Here is an 8,565-nt window from a genome sequence, read left to right on the forward strand (position 1 = left end):
TTTGCTTGGTAACTTACTTTGTTCTGTCATTACTTGGAACCACTTAAATCCTACTTTCTATATTTAACAAAATCACTTTTGCTTATTAAATAACCCAGAGTAAGTAATTAATACCTGGAGGAGCAAATAGCTCTGCATATTTCTCTATCAGTGTTATAGAGGGTGGACAATTTTTGAGTTTACCCTGTATAAGCTTTATACAGAGTAAAACTGATTTATTTGAGGTTTGTATCCCATGGGGAATTAGGTATCTGGGTGCTGGAGACAGGAGTACCTGCTAAGTGGTTTTCAGTTAAAGCCTGCAGCTTTTGGGGACGTGGTTCAGCCCTGGATCTGTGTTTGCAGGAGGGTAGCGTGTCTGGCCCAACAAGGCAAAGTTCTGGAGTCCCAAGCTGGCAGGGAAAATGGGCTCAGAGGTAGTCTCAGCACATCAGGTAACAGTCCCAAGGGGATCTCTGTGACCAAACCCATCACAGTTCTCAACCAGGCCTCAACATGAGGCTGTACATGTACCCCAAGGCATACGCAGAGGTCTTCCAGGGGGTACATGAACTCATCTACATATTTGACTAGTTTTACAACAGGCTACATAAAAATCACTAGCAAAGTCAGTACTAACTAAAATTTAATACAGACAATGACTTGTTTATATTGCTCTACATATTATACAGTAACATAAAGTGTGTATATGCACTGTATTAGACATGTGTTTTAAGTCATTTACTGATGTGTGCAAGCACATTAATGAGGTTGAAGTTGTCATGGTGTGTTTGCGTTACGATGTAAAAATTGATAGATTTTTAAAATGAGGACCTGGAAGCGGTGGTAGTGGTGACAGTAAAAATTGTAAGAAATTGAAAATGACTGAAAAAGAAAACCCCATCATCAGTTCTGCAAGGAATATATTGCTTTTGGATTCACATCTACAAATAGCGATCCTCCTCAAGCTTTGTGTTGCCTTTGTAGAGAAACTCAAATAACAGTATGAAGCCAGTGCATTTGCAATGACATTTGAAGACAGAGCACCCTGTGCATGCAGGTAAGCCAGTGGAAATTTTTCAAAGGAAGCTTTCTGAGTTCCAGACTTGCCAGCTTAAAATGAAAAAAAGCTTCAACTATTTCTACAAAAGCACTTGAAGCTCCCTATGTAGATCATTTTGCCCACTTGATCTCTGCGTTCAAGTCATATTTCCCCAACATTCAACACAACTCAGCTCAACTCGACTGAGTAAGAAATCCACTCATTTTGTCAAATGTTAGCAGCAGTAACCTCTCTGCCAGTCAGCAAGAAAATTCTCTTGAGCTGTCCTCAGACTATAGTCTGCAAATGAAGTTTAATGACTCCACACGAACCCAGTTCTGGTGTTCAGTACCGAAAGAGTACACTGACCTTGGGAACCATGCTTTGGATGTTCTTTTACCTTTTGGGTCAACATATCTTTGAGAAATTACATTTTCTCCTGTGACGGCTATCAAGACAAAGAGTAGAAATTGACTCAGTGTGGAGAAAAACTTAATTGTTGCTGTCCCTTCACTGCCTCCCAGAATGACAAGGCTCACTAGTGAAAAACAGCCTCAAGTATCACACTGAAATGTAAGTACAATATTTATATTCCAATTGATTTATTCTACAATTATATGGTAAAAATGAGAAAGCAATTTTTCAGTAATAGTGTTCTGTAACACTTATATTTTTATGTCTGATTTTGTAAACAAGTAGTTTTTAAGTGAGACGAAACTTGGACGAAACACAAGACAAATCAGACTCCTGAAAGGGGTCTGGAAAGGTTGAGAGCCACTGCTGTAGCTCATTTAGCTGGAGCAGAGAACAGGGCCTGCCGGGAAATATTGCCCCAGGGGGATTAAGGGGACCCTCAACATTAGGATGAGAGTGGGATGGTAAAGGGTCCCGGACTTACTTCACCCTGCCCTGGCTCCTGCTGGGAAAATCACTGCTATTACAATTGATCATGGTTTAAAAGAACAGTTTAAACTTGTAACTGGGCAATGAGTCTATATTAACCCTCCTGACTAGTGAAAATCTATTCAGCATGTCCTCACAGGAGTCCTTCCAACTATGGCAGTACCACTGCATTGTGGGTAACTCTCCCACAGTTCCTACAACAGGTATGTGACGTGGGGAATTTGAAGAGCACCCATGCACAGCCAGAGAGGTGCTGTACCAACTGTATTTAGTTGAACCAAACAGCTCCATTTGTCATGGCAGAGAACAGTATGAAATGATTTAAAACAAGGAAGTAATCAGGAGCAGGTGAGACATTGCACAGAGTGGTAAGAATTGCAGGAGTTATGTGGATTGCGCTGGCAGTACCAATTTCACCAGCAACTGCAAAACCAATGTTTTCAGTCGGCTCTAGCACTGCAAGAGGTTAGAGTGAGTCGATGCAGGATAAAATGGTAGAGAGCCTGCTCTGAACAAGGGTGATTACAATGGTGCTGCCAGCATTCGTGTACCACTGCAAACGCATTTATGTGTCAGCATGAGGTATATTACAAGCATGGTAACTAATGCAATGGTGCTTGTAATGCCAAAATTATCTTGGGTAGACAAGGCTACAGAGACGGAGAGAGCTTAACAGAATGGGTGAGTGAGTCTACCTAGCTGACCCAGCTGGAAAAGTCTGGGAATACAACTTAATTAATTTCTTCCAGTTCTAGCCCCCAGGTCTGTCTTTTTCAAGTTCTCATCGGAAATGGCCTTTTTTTACGATCATAATATTTTTATGGGAATGATCTTACTTTTATTTTATATTTGGCCTTATTATAGTATCTCCCAGTGTTACAGGGGAATTTGTTTCCACTGATATCTGAATTCCCTTGAGCCATCATCCTGATGTGTACAGCATATTATTATTAGACAGAGGCCTACACAGTAAATACTTTGGTGCAGATTCTGCTACCCTTGCACATGTTGAACAATAACTTACTACATTAGCAATCCCATTGATTTTTGATGTAAAGTAAGTGGATGACTCACTTCCCTGCATAGTTTTTTCTTTACATAGAATAGCAAACCTCAAAATGTTTACAAACGCAGGACTGGGGTCGTAACTGGGCTTATAATGTTTGAAAGAACAAAGAATTTTTGGAATATGCTAGAACTGAGTCACTAACTATCATGAACCATTAATAATTATATCTTGTCTGCAAACATTTCTAAAGCATACAAAGAAAATACAGAAAACACAATTGAAAAAGACAAAAGAAAAACAGTATCTGCATTATATTATACATAAACATCATGTATAAGGAGCCCTGTAAAATTAATCAACTAATTTTGTATGAAAAATGAATCTTGGGCTTAGTTCAGTAGTTATTATATCCACCGTCCTCAACACTGGGCAAAATTCACCCTTGTTATCTGCATTACAGAACTTTCATCAACCCTTGTTCCACACGTAAAAATCCCCACCCATGTCAATGTAAATTCCACACATGGATCAGCTACAAACGTAGCTTGCAAAGTAGAATGAATAAACTTTATAAATGTCATGCAATATTCCACAGCACAACTATATACCACATGGTGTGGGACAAATTCTGCTTTCATTTACACTGGCACAAGTGAGAGGAAAAACTAGTGGTCCTTCTAGTCCAGTATGCTGTTTCTGACAGTGACCAGCACGACATGTTTGAGAGGAAGGTGCAAAAAGCCCACAACAGAAAATTATGGAGTAACCTACTTACAGAGAAAGTTTCTTCGTAATCCCATTTGTGTTATGCCCTAAAGCATGAGGGGTTTTATCATAATGTTATGCCATTGAATATAACTGGGGATATTTTCATTTTCCATATCAATATCTATTTTTATCCCAATAAATTATTGGCTTTGACGACATCTTATAGCAATAAATTCCACAGGTTAATTATGTACTGTGTAAAAAGGTTTTACCTTTAATCAGTTTTAAATGAGCCGGTATTCAAAAGTGTTGTTGTATTATGAGAAAGAATAAACAGGAGCACAATGTGGCGATACAGAATTTATAAAATGCCCTTCCCCCACCTCACCTCTTTTCCTCCAAAAATCTAAGCAAGCAAACATATTCTTCTAATATATATCTAGATCTCTGCAAATTCATATGTTGAATTGCAAGTGCCAAGTGTGGTTTCATCCCATGGAAAATTAGCACTTGGTACATTTCAACAGTATTCAGAGTAGCAGCCGTGTTAGTCTGAATCCGCAAAAAGAAAAGGAGTACTTGTGGCACCTTAGAGAGTAACAAATTTATTTGAGCATAAGCTTTCGTGCATCCGATGAAGTGAGCTGTAGCTCACGAAAGCTTATGCTCAAATAAATTTGTTACTCTCTAAGGTGCCACAAGTACTCCTTTTCTTATCTCAACAGTGGTCATTCTATAAAATTTAGAAATCAAAGCAACAGTTTATACCTGTCAAGAAAATAAAATCATATAATCATATCAGAAAATGTTATTAGACAAAACAAAAAGTCATCATTAAAAAGTAACACACATTAGTAGCTACATAAATCAATCACATCAGCAAAAAGAGTGAATGTGCAGCTAAGAAAAAAAAGTAACCAAAGGAACAAATTATACCCACTGCTACTAAAGCTGAAAAAGAGAAGACAGCTATAGAAGAGATAGAATGGCATTGTAAATTATGCTGTTTATAGTATATGAAAAGGAATCCTGCAAGCTTTTGTGCAGAATTTTAATTCAACAAGTTCTATTTTAAGATTTATTGAATAGATGTAGTTTATCATATTGTAACTACATGGTTTAAATTAAATGTCTATATACTGTAAATAATAATAAACTGGAAAACATACCTCTTCCAATAGCTGGAAAGAATAAATACGTACAGTCAAATATGTCCTGTTGATTTATGTATTTGTTCAGCAAAATAAATAGGAGTAGACTACATTATGTAGAAGCTTTGTGGCTATTGCACCCACAGCTTTAGAAAAAGCACAGGTACTCATGAATTCAAATGCCAGGCCTATGAGTCTACAGCACTTATGTCTTAAGCTCAGACAGACATTTATGTCTAGTCACCAGTGGATTCTTATATACTATGTATGAAGAATATATAATGGAGGGGAGAAAAATAATGTATTTATCTGCAATTTGGCAGTGAACAATTATAATAATCTCACTTTAGCACTTGGCAATATTATAAATTTCTCTGCTCCAAGTGTGTCATATAAACTTTTAACATAATTGTGGGAGCTGAGGTCTGATCCTGCTACCATTTAAGTCATTATGCACTTTGCCATTGTTAAAGTGTCACAGAATAAAGGCTACTCTTGAGATCAGATGTCTACAGACACTGGAATATTCACCTGAGAATGCGAAATAAATATTCCATCACTTGGACATACACATTTCTAATATAAAACAATAAAATAGTAGAAACTCAGCAACATCATATTTCTCTACTGTTCATGATTGGAAGAACTCTGGTTATGCCACGGAATAACTTTTGAATATCTTGCTAAAATATGTTGATCTTCAACTAAGGATCAGAACATGACTCCAGAGTAGCACGAGCCCCAACAAAAGTAGGGAACTCTTTCCCCTTTATATGGAGAGCACACGCACTCATCTTCCACCTAGGGCTGACAGTTTTGGTTGGACACAGTCCTGGAGGTTTCATCACATGACATAATCTTTAATCAAAGGTGAATCTTTAATTCCTGGAGACTCCAGGACAATCCGGGAGAGCTGACAACCCTAGCCACAACTCATTTCCTGTCTTATTTCTAACTTTACGGTTTGAAAGAAGCTCCTTTGGTTTAACTACGAACTGCTTTAGCACAGCTGCACTACGATGTAATTAAGTAGTGTGCAAGCTGCTCTCAAATTGACTGAGGACTTGAGCAGGCTTGTCTGAAACAAACTAGCCAACTGTTGTGGAAACTATAGCAATCCTATATTTATTTAATACACCAGAATGGAAACACGCGAGGGCATTAAGAACAGAAACTGAGTGGCTGAGTGTAATTGCTATTGAACGTGCAAGAATCTCTATCTATCAATCAAACATACACACACTACAGGAAGATGTCTCTCCCACACCACCGGCACGGGCGCTGCAGGCCTGAAACCCGGCAGGAATATTACATTTCTGTTGCTCAGGGAGCCTGGCTGTGAAGAGCCCATGCAGGGGCGGAATCTGCAAAACCCTGACGGCTCCCCAGGAGACCCAACGCCAATGGATCCCTCGTTCGGGAAGATGCGTAGGCGCCTCCCGGTTTCTAGGATCAATGTCCCCGATCTGACCGCCGTGCAGCACCAAGCCCTAACTCCAGGCGGTAGAAAAGCGGGTCTCCTCCTCCATCACCGCACGCCAACGTCGGAGACAGCTTCGAGCGCCTGCTTCGCGCCCCACCACGCCTCAAGATCCCAGCTGCCCGCCCCCAGCATCGCGCGCGGACCCAGCAGATGGGCTGCACCCCTGCCCCTTGCGAGGCATTTCCATCTTATTCGCAGAGCCCATACGCCTTGACATTTTGAACTGTGGTTAGAGCTCCAGATTCGCCATTGCGTGTACAGGGGGTTTCCCACTGAGTGGTGTGGTTTTGCATTCTACAAGTCGACATGCTCCATGTAGTCACCTCATAGTTTTTGTAACCAATTGCCTGAGCAGTCATATCGCGCTATATTGAATAGATTAGGGGCTCACAACTATTCCTTTGGACAGCGTTTGCACTAACGTACCAAGATGGAAATGTGTAACTTAAGTTTGGATTTTGTCTCTCTTTCCACCTACCAACTCGCTCCCGTGGCTACACACATTCCTTTATCCCATACGGGGCTAACACCGAGAGATGTTCGGTCGGTTTGCTTAGGGGAGAAAAATGTACAGGCATGTTAACGTGTTGGCTAATAGTCTTTCCCGGTGTTAATTGTCCACGCTGGTCTTGGTCCTCTGTAAAGCTCATGAATAAAAAGCTCTTTTAACATTTGTGTCTATGTATCTGTGTATTCCGAAATAAATATTGTTTATTAAAAGCGAACATGCTTCCAGTTACCAAGGCATCACATCCGAAGATTGTGCGGAAAGAAAGAAAGAAAATCCAGTAAGATAAATACGCTTTCTTAACTTACTTGATCCACTCTCCACATCTTGGTGGAGGCCTGGCCACCATGACATCCTGAATAGAATACTGTATTGTTGCTTTCAGTTAAAGCTGGAAAATGCCTCTGTTTAAACATTTTCAGTCTCACTCCAATGCAAACATACAATAATCTATTCACGATAACATGATGGCTAATGCTAGCAAAGATTCCAAGCTCCAGGAGAAAATGAAATTTAAAAAGTTAGTTTTTCAGCAACAGCTCAATAGGAATCATTAAGGACAAGCCCAAAATATCATATAAAAATCATTCACCTTTTTAAAGGGAAAATAATCCCATAGCTGCAATGATTTCAAACGAATTTTCTGACAAATGTTGCAGTTTAGAAACCCTGTGCTTTGTATCTTGGAAACAAGAAAGGCAGTAGCTGGAGAACTTGAGAACAGAATGAGAAAGGTCAAGGTTGGGTGCTGGTCAGTTTTTGTTTTCTTTACCAGGATTTTTTTAAGTAACTGAAGAAGCATAAATAATCACAGCTGTGTCATTAGCTGCACTGTATAAAGCACAAATAAATGACATGGGAGTCTGAAATACTAGGTTCTAAAATACTCACTTCCATAATATTTGCTTACCACACCATCCTCATATAGCATAGGGCCCAAATGGAAACAAATGTTATAAAAAGTAAAATCAACCCCAAATAACCACCAAAAGGTGGCACACTCTGGAGTGAAGAATGAGCTCACTAAATTAATTGAGAGGAAGAAGCAAATAAAAGAAATGGGCGTTTTCTATAAATGTTCTGTTTAAAAGTTCCTTATCTCACTTGGTATCAGGACAGACTGTTCTATTGGGTTTTCAGGCAGAACTTCCACTGAAATCAGTTGGGGGGAATTCAGCCTGAAAACAGATGGAACAATGTGGACCTTTGTATTTATGATATGAAATTGAGCCAAAACTTCTTCGCTTTACTTAGACGATTAGGCCCATTTACCTCAGTGGAACTGCTCACTGAAGTAAACAGAAGGGGATTTGTTCTATAGTCATTGCATATTTTGCATGATAATAAACGATTAAAATAATCAAAGAGTTAAAAACATAAAACCATAAAAATGTTTTAATAATAATGTTCTTATAACAGAAGTTCTTATCTGTGGATTGCACTGTACTTGGCAAACAAGTCTTTTTACCTTTTAAACAAATAATTCATTAGGTAATTAAATTCAAGTGAGATTACTCTAATTAAATATACACTGCTGTTGAATCATAATTTCTATGTGGCCTAGTTAAAGATGAGCGATCTCTTATTCCTGACAAAAAAAAGAAAGCTTTAAAAGAATTCCCCAGTGACTGGAATAATAGATTTATACACCACCGTACAGAGGTCATTTCAAGAAAGAAGAGACACTAAACACAACATAAAGAGACTTTTCATGTCTAGAGATACTAGAATTTCAGGTTTTATTGCTCTGAGTTCTATTAAAAGTCTTTGTGGAACCTAGGA

The sequence above is a fragment of the Caretta caretta genome, chromosome 2 (assembly GCF_965140235.1).
Source record: "Caretta caretta isolate rCarCar2 chromosome 2, rCarCar1.hap1, whole genome shotgun sequence".
NCBI classification, from domain to species: domain Eukaryota; kingdom Metazoa; phylum Chordata; order Testudines; family Cheloniidae; genus Caretta; species Caretta caretta.